Raw genomic sequence first — 13,688 nt, 5'->3', positions numbered from 1 at the left:
AAAACTATTCATCCTTATATCTTGATAGTACTGTAATCTTTTCTATTTCACTGTTTAAAAATGCTGTTCATCGCCCACTAAAGTAATTTCATGACTTGCTAATGGGTCATGACTCTCAGTTTGAGGATCCCCAATGTAGAAGTCATACCTGTGGTGATCAAGATGTTAGACTAGAGAAACTTTCAAATTCAAAGATCCTAGCAATTGACATGAAATTCTTTAGTCTAACAAATTCATTGCTTTGTTTTCAACAACAAATACAGCTATCTATCCTAACTAAACTTTGCTTTCCAAAAAGAGTCATAGTTACTAATGACTAAGAGCAAACATCACACAAAGAAGAAATAAATCTTAAGAGGAACATACCACTTTCTGCTTCCTTCCTCCCTCTACCTGGGATTTTTCAAGGCTTGAATCTGAAACACCCAGGTTCTGAACTATACACAAGCCCAGCACTGCTGAGGCAAAGGGGAAGCCAAAGGACCTGGAAATGAAGCAATCTTTGATGCTGCCACTTTTATTCCTTCATTTGGTTTGAGAAGGCCAAGAAACAGCTTTTTGTTTCTTTGCATTTCACTATTATGCTTTTCCAATTTACATTCTTAAGACAGTTATTCCATCACTTCCAAGATACAATTTATAGGATTGTATAAACACTACCAATGCAATGAAAAGTGACAGCCTAATGAAAGGACACGTGTTCCAGTTGACCCATTTCTCTGGGGAGCACATGCCCCGCAGTTTTTCCTCATCTCAGAAGGAAGTTGTGGCACATTTTCTGCTCCATCAACATAGAGGTGGCAGGACACAGCACAAACAGCAAGGGCTACATGGGCTGGAACATCAGAAAGATCCTATTTCCATCCTGGCTCCTCCACTTGCTAGGTGGCCTTTATCAAGGTACCTAACTTCCAAGCCTCAGTTTCCTCATATGTAAAACAGATGGACCTAGCTTATAGAAGACCACGTGTGCAGCATCCAGGAGTGATTAGCGTCAAGATGCTCATTTGTTAAGACTTTGTAGCACTGCTCAATCTCACTGAAAGAAATCAGGGCTAGACCAGCAGCCTAGCTCAGAGAACTTCTTGCCTAGCCTTTAGCCACACACTCTTCCCTAGTTTGGTCTTGTTCAACTTGGGTTAAGCCAAACAAGTCTTTTGATGAAAACAAACTCTGTAAGACAGCATATACAAAGAAGGAAAACTGCCTTTATAAAAATTCTTTTTGTAGAAGAAAGATTTTATACTTAGTGTACGAGATCAAAAAATAGTTAAAATAAATGAGAAACTTTGGGTGATTTTTTTCTTCTGTTATTTAAATAAAAAATTTTAAAAAGCTGTAAAACTTCATTGAAGAAACAGTGACAGAAATAAGACACAACAGTAGTGAGGAGAGCAGGTTTAGTCCCCAGTGCCCTTTCTGTCTGCCTGTATTGGATTGGTTTAAATTATGCTTTCATGAGATGGGACCAAAAAAGAAATACTTATTAGCATGCAGTCTCTAATTTAGGTGGTGAAAGGGGGTGAGGTGGAGGAAGAGTGAGGCTGAAAAGCCAAGTTTTTCTGGATGAGGCTTTTGATTGATTCATGACATCTCTAGGTTTATATCTTATTATCTTCCTCCCCGCTTTGGGAATGCTTGTGACAGGTTGTAAAGTGCTCAAAATAACTTTCCAGTAAATGAGCAAGTTCATGAAGAACACTTTTCAATTCCTGGTTAATTTATTCTCCGCGCCCCTTGCCCCATGACCCCAATAAACTTTCTCTCTACAAACCACAAGAAAAACCTGCTTCATAAGCACACAATCACAGGACGCATGAAAGAATAAATTAAATAAATCTGTAAGTATCTGCCTGTGCCAGACACTGTATTAGTTGCTTGGGTTATTTTCTTTCATTTTGTATTTCCAGCAAACTTCCTGATGTATATATGGGTGACTCCACTATACAGAAGAGAATACTTGAGGCTGCAGGTCCAAGGTTATATAGCCCTTGAATGGAAGATTCAAGGTTTGAACCCAGTTCTACCTAGCTTTGAAGTCTCCGTTACTGTTTTAGATTCATCCATTTATATTTCCTTCCTTACCATCAACAAGCTTCCTAATTTACCAAATAATGCATAAACATAAATCAGAAGAGACAAAAGACATGGTGGCATTAAACATTAAAACTATTTAAAAAGGAAAAAATGGTTTCATTCTTTAGAATTGAGATGGCTCTTGTAGATGATTCTTTCATATACACACACAACACAGATGTGTGTACACACACATGCACACACAAGGGTCATACCTCACTTGCCTATAATGTCTTGATGGCAATACTCATGCTAATTTTTGAATGTTCAGGAAAGTGATCCATTCACAAATACACCATTCAGTTGCTTCGTGACCATCATAGGCCTCTTCCTAAGTAACATGCATGCAGCTATCACAAAACCTGTTGTGTGGAGCCAAAAAGCAGACAAACTCCATCAATGAGAAATGAGAGAGGAGTAACCACCACCACCAAACCCCAAAATTCTAAAGGAAAAAATAAATGTTCTATACAGAAGGAGTCACTCTTCTCTGCAACATTAATAAGAGGTTAGACTCTATGTGAGTAGATAACAAGAAACCACAAATGATTTGGGGAAGGACAAGACTGCTTTCGGGTAAACCTGGTGGGTAAGGGAAGGACTTAAGTGGTGTCGAGGGATAAACATGGGAAAATAAGTAAACAAATAAAGTGATAAATAAATAAAGTTGTGAGAAGTAGAAAGAGTGGTTAGAATTGTAACATGTAGGAGAGAGGATAAGGAAAAAAAGAACAGTAAGAGTAATTTTTAAGAAAAGTACAATGAGCTGTGTGCCAGTGGCTCACACCCATAATCCTAGCTACTTGGGAAGCTAAGATCCAGAGGTTCATAGCTCCAGGCCAGGCCCAGTGAGGACTGGAGGAGTGGCTAAAGTGATAGAGTGCTTGCTTAGCAAGCAAATCCCAATACTGTGCAAGGAAGGGAGAGAGAGAGAGAGGGATGGAGGAGGGATGGAAGGACAAGGAAGGAAAAAGGAAAGAAGTAAGGAAAGTACAGTGAATTTCAGCCTTGGTGTGACTAGGATCATTCATCATCCCACTCACGGAAACTGGAAATAACTACTGGTTTGAGAAGATGACAGGTAATTTGATTTTGACTAATCCAGCTATTCCCACAAAATTTTCTTTTCCCCAAATCACTGCAAAAGGGTTTTTATCAAAGATTATTTGTCCCTTCCAAATAACCTGAATGAGACTACTTAACGCAATTAAAATGAGGCAGATTTCTGAGTTGCTTTCAGTATTAGCTATGCTATTTACACCCAAATGGCTGGGGTTATAAAATCAGAAATTTCTTGGGCTAGAGGCATGGCCTAAGTGGTAGAATGCTTGTCTAGCAAGCTTGAGGCCACAGTTCAAACTCCAGCATGACCAAAATAAAATAAATAAATAAATAAATAAATGAAACCAGGAAGTTGTTAACGATCCACGGGATTTAAGAGTAAGCTGAGCGGTCTCCCCTTCACTGTTGGGTATCTATTCTCTGTGTTGCTGAGTGTCAGTGTGTGTGTGTTTGTGTTGCGTTGGATTGAACCTGGAACACAGCATGAGAGAAAAGGAAGTTCTAGTAAGGCTGACCTAGTTCTAGAAATCTGCTTCCTACTGTCCCCTCTCTCCGCCCCCTACCTGCCTGTTCTCCCTTGTGATAAACAGTATGCATTTATTTCTCAGCTGGCCACGAGAGAAAATAAATAAATAAATAAGAGTACAGCTTGTGGCCATGACACAGAACAAAGCTAAATAGGTCATATGCAGATAGAACCTCTGACCTTGGCCTCATTAGCACCCATGCAGAGTCCACGCTGGGACAGCAGAGGTAAATGGCCACACACTGGGAAAAGGAGGACCAGGAGTGAGCTATCTGACAATTCTCCATCCCAAAGAGCAAGTATTGCACACTTACTTATTCCAGCCTAAATCCATCAAGACACTTGCTATGCAATGGACTTGCCAGACCACGAGCTCTGCACTGGAGAATATAAAGACAAATCAGAGCCAGTCAGCACTCAACCTGGTAGATGTTACAGTCTAGGCAGGATTATTTCAATTATCCATATTCTCATCACTAGGGGTGGACTGTAGCAAACAAATGCCATTTAATATGTAACATTTTCTCTTCCTTTTTCATTATATGACAATATTTTATTCTCATAATTTATAGTTACAAGGTCTCCCAAATCAGTGAAACAAAATGTTAATAAACATATTACATTTTCCCTTTTTAAAATTTGCTTAGAACACAAACTGAAAATTAAAAGATAAATACCCATCCAAATATGAAAAAAAAATTGCCTTCATCTACAAAGAAATGAAAGTCAACCCAAATTGTCATTATTCATATTCCAGGTTACAAAAGCTTTTGAGAAGCAGTGTTTATTGGTGGTGAGGGCATGATGAGCTGTCAGGGCTCTCCTACTTGTGGTTGTATGAGTGCGTGCCAGGGGCTGTGTGCAAATAGATGTTTCCTTTCTTCAGAGTGGTCAGGCAATAGGTAATAAAATCTGTACATATCTGAAACCTTGTGGACTAATTATCTCACTTCTTGGGATCATTCTAGTGAAATAGCCAGAGATGCACAATGTTTTACTTACAATGCAACACTGAGCCAGGGCTGGAGGCATGGCTCAAGCAGCAGAGCACCTATCGAGCAAATTCATAGGCCCTGAGTTCAAACTCCAGAACTGCCAAAAGCAAATAAACAAATAAATTGAGGTAAATGTCCATTTAAGGGTAGTTTAAAAAATTCTGGTGCATACACATAGTGGACTATATGTATACATCCATATAAAATTATAGTTTTAGGTTTATTATGGCACAGGGAAATGGACATGCTACCATATTAAACAACAAAGACAGGATACAGACCCCTAGACTAGTGTGTTATCAATTTTATTTGTACACATATGCATAGAAAGAGAGAAAAACACCAAGAAGAATCATACCAAAATATCAACAACAGCACTAGCCTCTGAGGTTTAAAAAATGTTTCCATTATTTATACATTAACTTTATTTCATTATGTTCTGTCATGAAATGTATTAGGCCAAAACATATGACCTTATCATTTTGCAAGTCCAAAATGATCAAATACTGGCAACTTCATATACTTAGCATAGTTGAGATTAACTTTATATCTATACTTCCTACTAGCTTAAGTATTATATAATTTAATATAATAAATACATTATTAATATTAAACTATATTAATATAGTATTTCATTAGTCATCACTTATAACTTATCAGTATATTAAGAGAACTTAATATTTGTAACTTATATATTATTATAATTAGCTATACTGTTTATAAATAAAAATAATATAGCTCACCATGCCCTCACCAACAACAAACACTGCTTTAAAAATATTCTGATAGTATATGTGCATTTATCTCTTTTTATTAATCTTTAGTTCATGTTCTAGCCCAAAAGGAAAAAAAAGTGCTGCTTAGGAAGGATTAGGAAAGTGTACCTTTGAAAATATATTGCATATTTGAAAGACTCAATGGCCATAAAAGAAACACTGGAGAAAATAAATGAATAGTACATTACATATGGTTCTAGTATATAGCACATATGTCCTATCTGCCAGAGACTCAACCTGTTTCCAGTAAATCTAAAGTCACATGTTCCACTGAACAACTCTAATTCCAGATTACAGTTTACCCCATAAAGGTCTCCAGTAGACAATGGTCCTCCTCTAATAACCTTAAACTTCCCACTTGTGTTCACTGACATTCCATACTTAAGATGTAATTGGTCCTTCAAATTGTTGGCAGTTCAGTATAAATATTTCTCCAACTGACAACTTTTAGGGCTAATGTTATGATTAATATATAACGAAGTGCTTTCTTTAAACAAGAGGTAAACAGCCAAGACATAAAACAAGCCAGAATGGAGTATGTTGCTAACTAATACATAGAGTTTTAATGCTTTCTACAGCTTTTTATTTAATGGTGGAGTTGTGGGTTTTATTATGAATAGGACTGCCACTTCCCTTTCTAGTCTTAATTATTAAAGAAATAACTCCACAGCTCCATTTTAAGTTCTGGGACAGTAAGTTCTCACAAACTGTTATTACCATACCAGGCAGTGCGATGGTCAGTGCTGCCAGAGCACTCAAGTTGTTAAACTCGAATAAGACATAAAAAGCATATTTAATCTATGAAGTAACCATCTTAGCAGGGCAGGCATCACTGAGTTAGCTTTCCTTAAGGTGGCAAAAAAAAAAAACGAAATGGAAAACTTGGGTCTAAGATCAAAAGGAACTTGGAACGTGCTGGGTTGGGTTGAGTTAAGGCAGTGACTAAAAATGAGAAAAGGCAAAAAAGTGCCCAATTTTATGCACTTAGGTTTAATAAGTATTATCTTTTCTTTCCACAACTAGTGAGAGCTCTCTCTCTCTCCAACCCCCATTTTCTTTCCACCTGTAAACTCTGTATCACACAATTAGTATTTTGGCTACTTCACCCCATCTTTATGGAACCCTAAGTACCTCATTAACATTTCTAAAAGATTGCTAGTCATTTAAGAACAGACTGAAATTGGATAAGATTTAAAATTCCTCTGAAATTCGGGGTTATTTAACATAATAGGCTAGAATTTTATTCCCTTATCATCATATATGTCAACTGCTTCATGTAAAGATTGCTAAAATGTTCTATTAAACTTTTAACACACTAGTTTTGTTTTTTATTTATAAATATCTTTGGCATAAAAGAGCCAGAGTTTTCTAAAAACATTTTTCAAATTATTTCCTATAATTATTACATTTTACTTATTTTCTAATTACAAAAGACATATAAAGTTATTTCCAAAGTAAACATTGCAAAATTCAATGCTTAAGCAAAAAGGAAAAAGTTTCAGTGAGCCCGCTGTGCCAAGAGATAGCTAGCATCAGCAGTTGTTTCTCTTTCTCCAACTATTCTCCCCACATACACACTCAGTTCTTTTTCTTCTTTCTCTCTTTGAACTATACCTTGGCACTGTTCATAACAGTATGACCATAAAGGAGAAACAAGCTTATTAGGTAAACTATAAAGAGATAACCAATAAGCAGAAAACTCTAGACAGTAGTCTGAGAAGAGATCTTTGCCAGCAAAGATCATATCATCAACAGAAAGTTGTTGGAAAATACATTTAGTTACAGGAAGTAAAGACAATAAATATATTTGAAAGGAGACACACCAAATTTAAATTAAGATGACTGAGGTTTTAGTGTTCGAGGGGATTCCTCTGTGTGTGTGTGTGTGTGTGTGTGTGTGTGTTGTTTTCAAGTACTATTTTTTAGTGCTTTAAGGATACAGCAAAGCACTGAAAGGCAGGCCTTCCCTTCCCTGGCTGCTGACTTCAGCAAGTCAGTGTCCCTCAGCCAGCAGGCCCTTGACGCAAAGCACAATATAAGATTCCATGCAGGAGATAAGCCTTCCCACCCAAAAGGTGAAAAACAACATCTGCTAAGAACCAAAAGATACTGCAGAGCAAGGGGCTCAGCTGGGATGGATTGCAAAGACAGAGTCCTTGCTTATCAAAATAAAATCCACAACAGAACAATTGTTTCAATCCAACGCTCTGTGTTCTAAACTCTCTCTAGATTAATTACCCATGGAGTCAAGCCAAACTCATTAAAAGGGAAACTCGGGCCTCCTACTAGGGTGGGTGTTTACTGTTCTTCTAAACTAGAGGGTTCTCCTAGCCAGGACAAGCAGGATTTGGAAGAGACACCAACTCCTGGGCTTTCTTTACTGGCATAAAGAAAGAATTCATCTTTAAATTGCATTTTAAAATGTAGGTCTCAAGAATTTTTCATGTTTGTCTTCTTTTAAAAACCGAAAAACTGGTGCTTATCTATTTTCCTTGTATAGCTCAGATCACCAGTTATATTCCATAGCTACTGAACAATACACCACAGGCTCTGGAATCTAATTCTCAGATGAACTATCAGATAACTCTGATGAGCTTGTCAAGCCCTTCAGAGCACGTGGCCACACAAGCATTGTATGTTCCAAGGAGATGGAAGACAAACTTTTTTTTTTTCCTGAATCAGGCCTCCTCCACCCTCCCTGTCCCCCTAAATCCCTGGGGCCTGCCAAGGCCCTGACCTTCCCTCTCCAAGGCAGAGAGTGACATTTTGCAGGAGGAAGGCCCAACAGATTAAAGGCCTCTGTTCAACAAATATTTGCTTGCCCACTCCAGAGGGAGTGAAAGTTTGGTATATGCTGCCTGTCTAGAGTTAACAGGGAAAGACCTTCAGGAAGCTTCTTCAGCTGGTGACTGAGAATTAGACTTAATATCAAGCTAAACAATTAAGTCCAAATCCACAGACTATTATGGAAAACCAGAGGAATTTATCAAACTCTATTTATCAAACTCTTTTTATTTCACAATGAAACCAACACAACCCCTGTGAAACAGAATCTCCATATGATTTCCACTTCTTGCTTTGCTACAGTCTCAATTCAGTCATTTTTAAATTCTAAAAGCACCTGACATAAAGCATTTTTTTTTCCTAACTTTTACCTCCACAGCCTCTGACTATTCATTTTACACTACTGAGTCTGCTTTTTTCTTTTCTTTTTTGACAAAGCATTTCTGGTTGCCAGGATCCCACCTCTCACTTTCCTCCCAAGAATCCGAACATTCCCCCCAAATAAATCCCTGGGGAGTCTACTCTTTTTAAGTCTGAAAACACAAAAACTCAAAGGAAAATACAAAGCTGTGGACAAACATCACATTAAACTGTCACCAACAGGAAAAACCGGGGGGTTGTGTGGTCCACTCAGCTCAGTCCTCTCTGGAAGTCAAGGCCAGGTACCTAGGCATCCAGACTGGGGTGAGGGATGCGGGAACCTGGAGATAAAAGTCCTGTGCTCCTAGAGAGTGTGGATGAGTGAAGACTGGAGCATGGCCAGGTGGCGCTGGCATAAGTTCCCCTTTTATTTTTTTTTTCACTAGTGAAATCAGAGCTTCTTTTTCAAACCCCCAGACGAATCCGTGGCACTCGGCTTCTTTGGCCCGTGAGTGACAAGCAGCAAGAGCGGCTTTTAGCTGTGGGTGCTCAGCAGCACTGTGCTCAGGACACCTAGACGCTGAGACCCCCGCATCTGGGAGTAAACTGACTGCAACTGGGGGTGTGGTGGGGTCAGGGGTGCTAGCGGAGATCTGGGTGCAGAGACCCAGACGGGCGGGCTCCAGATCCCACCCAGGAGCCGATTAAGGAGATTTACAGGCAAAACTTTCCACCTCGCACGCCATGAGCACTAGCTGGGAGGTAGCGCTGATTAGCGCCTTAATCCGCAGCGGGTCTGTGCGGTGCGGTGCGGTGCGGCGCGGCGCGGCGCGGCGCTACGGGCGCGCGACACTGGGGCGGAGACCCGAGTAGGGAGCGGGGAGCCGGGGCGAGCTCCCAACGTCCCGCCTGCAGTCCCGACTGCGGGGGGCGCTCCGAGAACCGGGGACCCCTGAGGCTGTCAGTTCTTCGGGTGGGGTGGGGTGTCCACGGGGTTTGGGGGCGCGGCCGAGAAAGGGGGTTGGCTGAACCCCGGCGTGGAGAACAACGCGGGAAGGATGGCGAGGGACTGGGGCATTCCCGCGCCCCCAGGCGCCACGGCGCTAACGCCAGCCGCCGCCCGGACCCACCCAGGGAGCCCCGCGCGTGGGCTGGGCACCTGAGGGGCGGGGACCCTCCAGGCTCGCAGGCGCCCCCCAACCCCAGGCTGCGGGCATGGGGCCCACCGTGCGGCTAAGCTGCGGGCTGGACACCTCGCGGGGGCTCGGGCGGGGCTGCGACCAGGGGTGCGGACATCTCCTAGAGCTAGGGAAGGGACCGGAGCAACGTCCCGGCAGAAGAAGTTGGGGGGCGAGCGCGGGAGGCTGAGGGAGAGGCCCGCGAAGCGCCGCGGGAGGGAGCCAAATAGCGGGTGTCAGGAGCGCGGCAGACGCCGGGACTTACCGAGTGGCTCCCTCATGCTGACCTGCGCCGCCGCCGCCGCCGCCGCTCGGGCCGGCCGGGGACCAGCGCCACCCGCCCAGGCAGCAGCCGCCCTGGCCCAGCATGCCCGGAGCGCAGCGCTCGCCCCGCCCACCGCCCGCGTTCGCCCCGCCCACCGCCCGCGTTCGCCCCGCCCACATCCCTGGCCACAGTCAAGTTTAGGTTCTTAGCGCCACAGGGCGGCACCAGGGCAGGGGGCGGTGCGCGAGCCTCAGAGACAGACAGGGAGAGTTGCGTGGAAGGCACAGGTGGGCTGACCACCCTTTCCCTTCTTAACGTGTCACTAGCGTTTGGGACATGTCAACCCTGGGCGAATGCCCACATATACAGATAACCCAGGAGCACGTACAGATCTATACACACACTGATGCACACAAACCATTCCTGTAAGTCACACAAACAGTGCACGTACACACACACACACACACACACACACACACACACATACAACACACAACACAGTGATGGCATGGAAAGCAGAAACAGTAGTGGTGACAACAGCTTAATATTTGGGATTTACTTCTTTAAACAACATCTTAGAGCCTTAGCTGTGGCCCTGGAAGAAATCTTGGAGGTCAACTGGTCCATCCTCTGATGGCAGGTGAGGAAACCGAAGCCTGAAGTGGGATTTGCCAAAAGGCTGGGGTGGGAGAACAGGAGAAGGTCAGTGGGAGAGTTCACACTAGCCTGAACATTCCTGACCCCAACCCCACTCCAAGTTTCCCTTGCAGCCACAGAGAGGCAGAAAGATTAGACTGCTTCCCAGATCTGTGCAGGAGCAAAGTTTCTCAGACTTTGGAGGGCAGAGAAAAGACATAACATGTTAAACTTTGCTGAGAAGTTGGAGAGAAGCAAGGAGTGTTGGCTAAATTGAGTTCACCGGACAAAAGCTATTGCACACCCCACTGAATCCTCAGAAAGTCATTTAACCCCACCATGTTTGTAGGACCGTGCTTGCTATCCTGACACCATTAATGACTAAAGACATTTATACTCTCTTCATGTCTGAGCCTTTATATGCTCCTCAGAGGGATGTATAACCTAATCAAAAAAAACTAAACACTAGATAATCTAATAGAGAACAAAAAACCCAAACACACTAATGCTAGAAAAGAAAACAGTATAACCAAGTGCTGTATTGTCAAACACACTAATGCTAGAAAAGAAAACAGTATAACCAAGTGCTGTATTGTCAACAGGACATCCAAGGAAGCCAGTTAGGGGAGGTGGGAGCAGATAGCATCATCAGAGGCTCAAGAAGCAGGTAGCTGGGTCCCAATCTTGGCTGATTTTGCCACTTTTTGGTTATATCACTTCTGTTAGCCTCAGTTTCCTCTCTAATAAAATAGGGGTGGCAGGGTTCACCTCATGGGAGAGTATGAGAATTAAATAATACCTGCTTAGCACTTGGCATAATTCAGGTTTCAGAAAATGGTACAGTTTGGGCTGGAACCACCAGGAAAACTGTGGGGAGCACCCTAAAGAACAGGTGGGCAGTGACTAAGCAGAGACACAAACATAATCCCCAGACTGGGGAAATTGGATGGGAAAAAATTTTAAAGGAAAATGAAACACAGAAGACTTTTGGGGGTTGTCAAGTCAGTATTTAACAGTTATTTTATTACTTTTTGGTGTCTTCCAAGGATGGGTTTCTTCAATGACATCCTCAGTTTGCCAACTCAATGAAATAACTTTTGTTATTGTGGGGCACCTATATGTGACTGTTTTCCAAAAACATAATCACAAGCATGTGTATATCCATGGATATGTGAATGTATAAAATACATATACTATATGTATATACCTACATATAGTAGGTATACCTGCTTATTTATATGTCAGACACACACAGAGCCAAATGTTCCTGGAAGACCATTTATCAATTAGTAAACTGAGATTAGGAATTGTTTAGTCCTACAACAATGTCATATTGTTGGGGTTTTGGGTCAAACCCGTAGAAGTTTTATAATGTATCTAAAATCCTGTAGAATAACAGAAGATAACATTGATACAATACTTAGGAAAGAAGCTAAACAAAATAAAGCTTGATAAGAAATTGTGTTTTAGCAGAAAAGCTGACAAGACAGATTTAATTGGAGGAAGGTAATGAGGTAGAGATACAGGAGATTCAAAAAAAGATGACAAAATAATTTCAAAGATTTTTGTGGTTTCTTGGCCCTGGCTCTTTATCATGATGTCCTCATTTCAAAATGTTTGGCTTCTCTGTTTGCTCAGCACAGATGTGTCACTAGCCCTACCGCAATGTTTTCCAGCCATGACTAAGGCCATTTCCAATGAAGAAACAGAATGAAAAAATTAGGAGAGAAAATGGTGCTGGTGCTGGGCATCATGGACAGAAGATCTAAAGATCTGGGAAGAGAATTATGAGAGAAAGGAGGGTAAGGCTGAAAAGATGCATGGGGATGTATTGGTGATTGTCCGAATTATACGTGTAAGAAGACACATGAAGATGAAAGGTAGTGAGAACAATCCATTTGGCTAGTTTCCATACTGGTTTCCAGTGTACACACATGGGATGGTGGATAGGAGATAGGGGAAAACAGACATATAAATAAGTATCTGTGTGTATACACACACATACACACATACACACACATACGCATATATAACATATGTTTGCGATTATGGTTTTATATAAGATGGCATTTCTTCCTAAGTCAGGTCTTGGTAACTCAAAAAACACCTGTGTACATTGTGTTTTGACCTACAGGGGAATAACATTCCTTTTCCTAACCTCCTAATTTCCCAGTTGCCACCTGCTTTCCTGCAACTTCTCCCACCTACTTGATGCTGGGGGGGTTAGAACACAGGAGAAAATACCTATTGTTTATATGATGTAAAATGTAAAACATGATGCAAAACAACTTGTAGCATGATGCTGTTAGAAGTCTCACAAAGCCTCAAGAACATGGGCTGGGATCCAGCCCCGGATGCCCAATGTCCCCGCCTTCTCCTGAGTCCTGGACAAGGGATTTTACAGACTCAGGAAGGAACTGGGATTACTGACTCATGGGGCAGATGTGCAATGACCAGAGAAAGAATGCTTAAGAGCCTGCTTTAAGGAAAAAAGACAAAGCCCTTGTTTCTTTAACCTACTGCCTTTGCAAAGACCTAGAACAACCCACCTCTCTCCTTCCTTTAGGGCTGGTCTTTGAAGATTGTAAAGTTTCCTTTAGCTGACTTAGATATTCTTTGACTTTTCCCCCCCTGGTCTGTAAAAACACTACCAGTTCTCATATTTGTTTTTAAAAAAAGATTAATATTCTTGATAAAAACTTGATTCCTTCTTGTTGACTTGTTCTGGAAGGTCAAACAATGATGGTTATACAAAAACTAGCAAGAGTCTTATATCAACATATACTAATAAAATCTGGTTTTAAATACTGACAGACTTTATAGTAACTCAGAGGCTATACTGCCTAATTATTTTAAGCCCTGACCTAGTGAGAGGGGTTGACTAATAGATGCTTGGGCTTCATTAACCATGGGCATAATCAGAATTTCTGATTTGTATGGTTGAGTTCATGGGATCTGTTCTTCACATAAATGTTGTGATGATTATTGCACACAGTAAAGTTTAAGAAGTAAGGATAGAGCACAAAAATT

The 13,688-nt window shown here is 41.5% G+C and overlaps 1 pseudogene; it reads right to left on the bottom strand.

Moving 5' to 3' along the window:
• LOC141417475 (junctional cadherin 5-associated protein-like) overlaps window positions 1-10,127 on the bottom strand; it is a 91,296-nt pseudogene extending 81,169 nt beyond the window's left edge.
• Between the last annotated feature and the right edge of the window lie 3,561 nt (window positions 10,128-13,688).

Source organism: Castor canadensis, chromosome 15 (assembly GCF_047511655.1).
Source record: "Castor canadensis chromosome 15, mCasCan1.hap1v2, whole genome shotgun sequence".
NCBI classification, from domain to species: Eukaryota; Metazoa; Chordata; class Mammalia; order Rodentia; family Castoridae; genus Castor; species Castor canadensis.
This window is presented reverse-complemented; position numbering and strand designations above follow the sequence as displayed.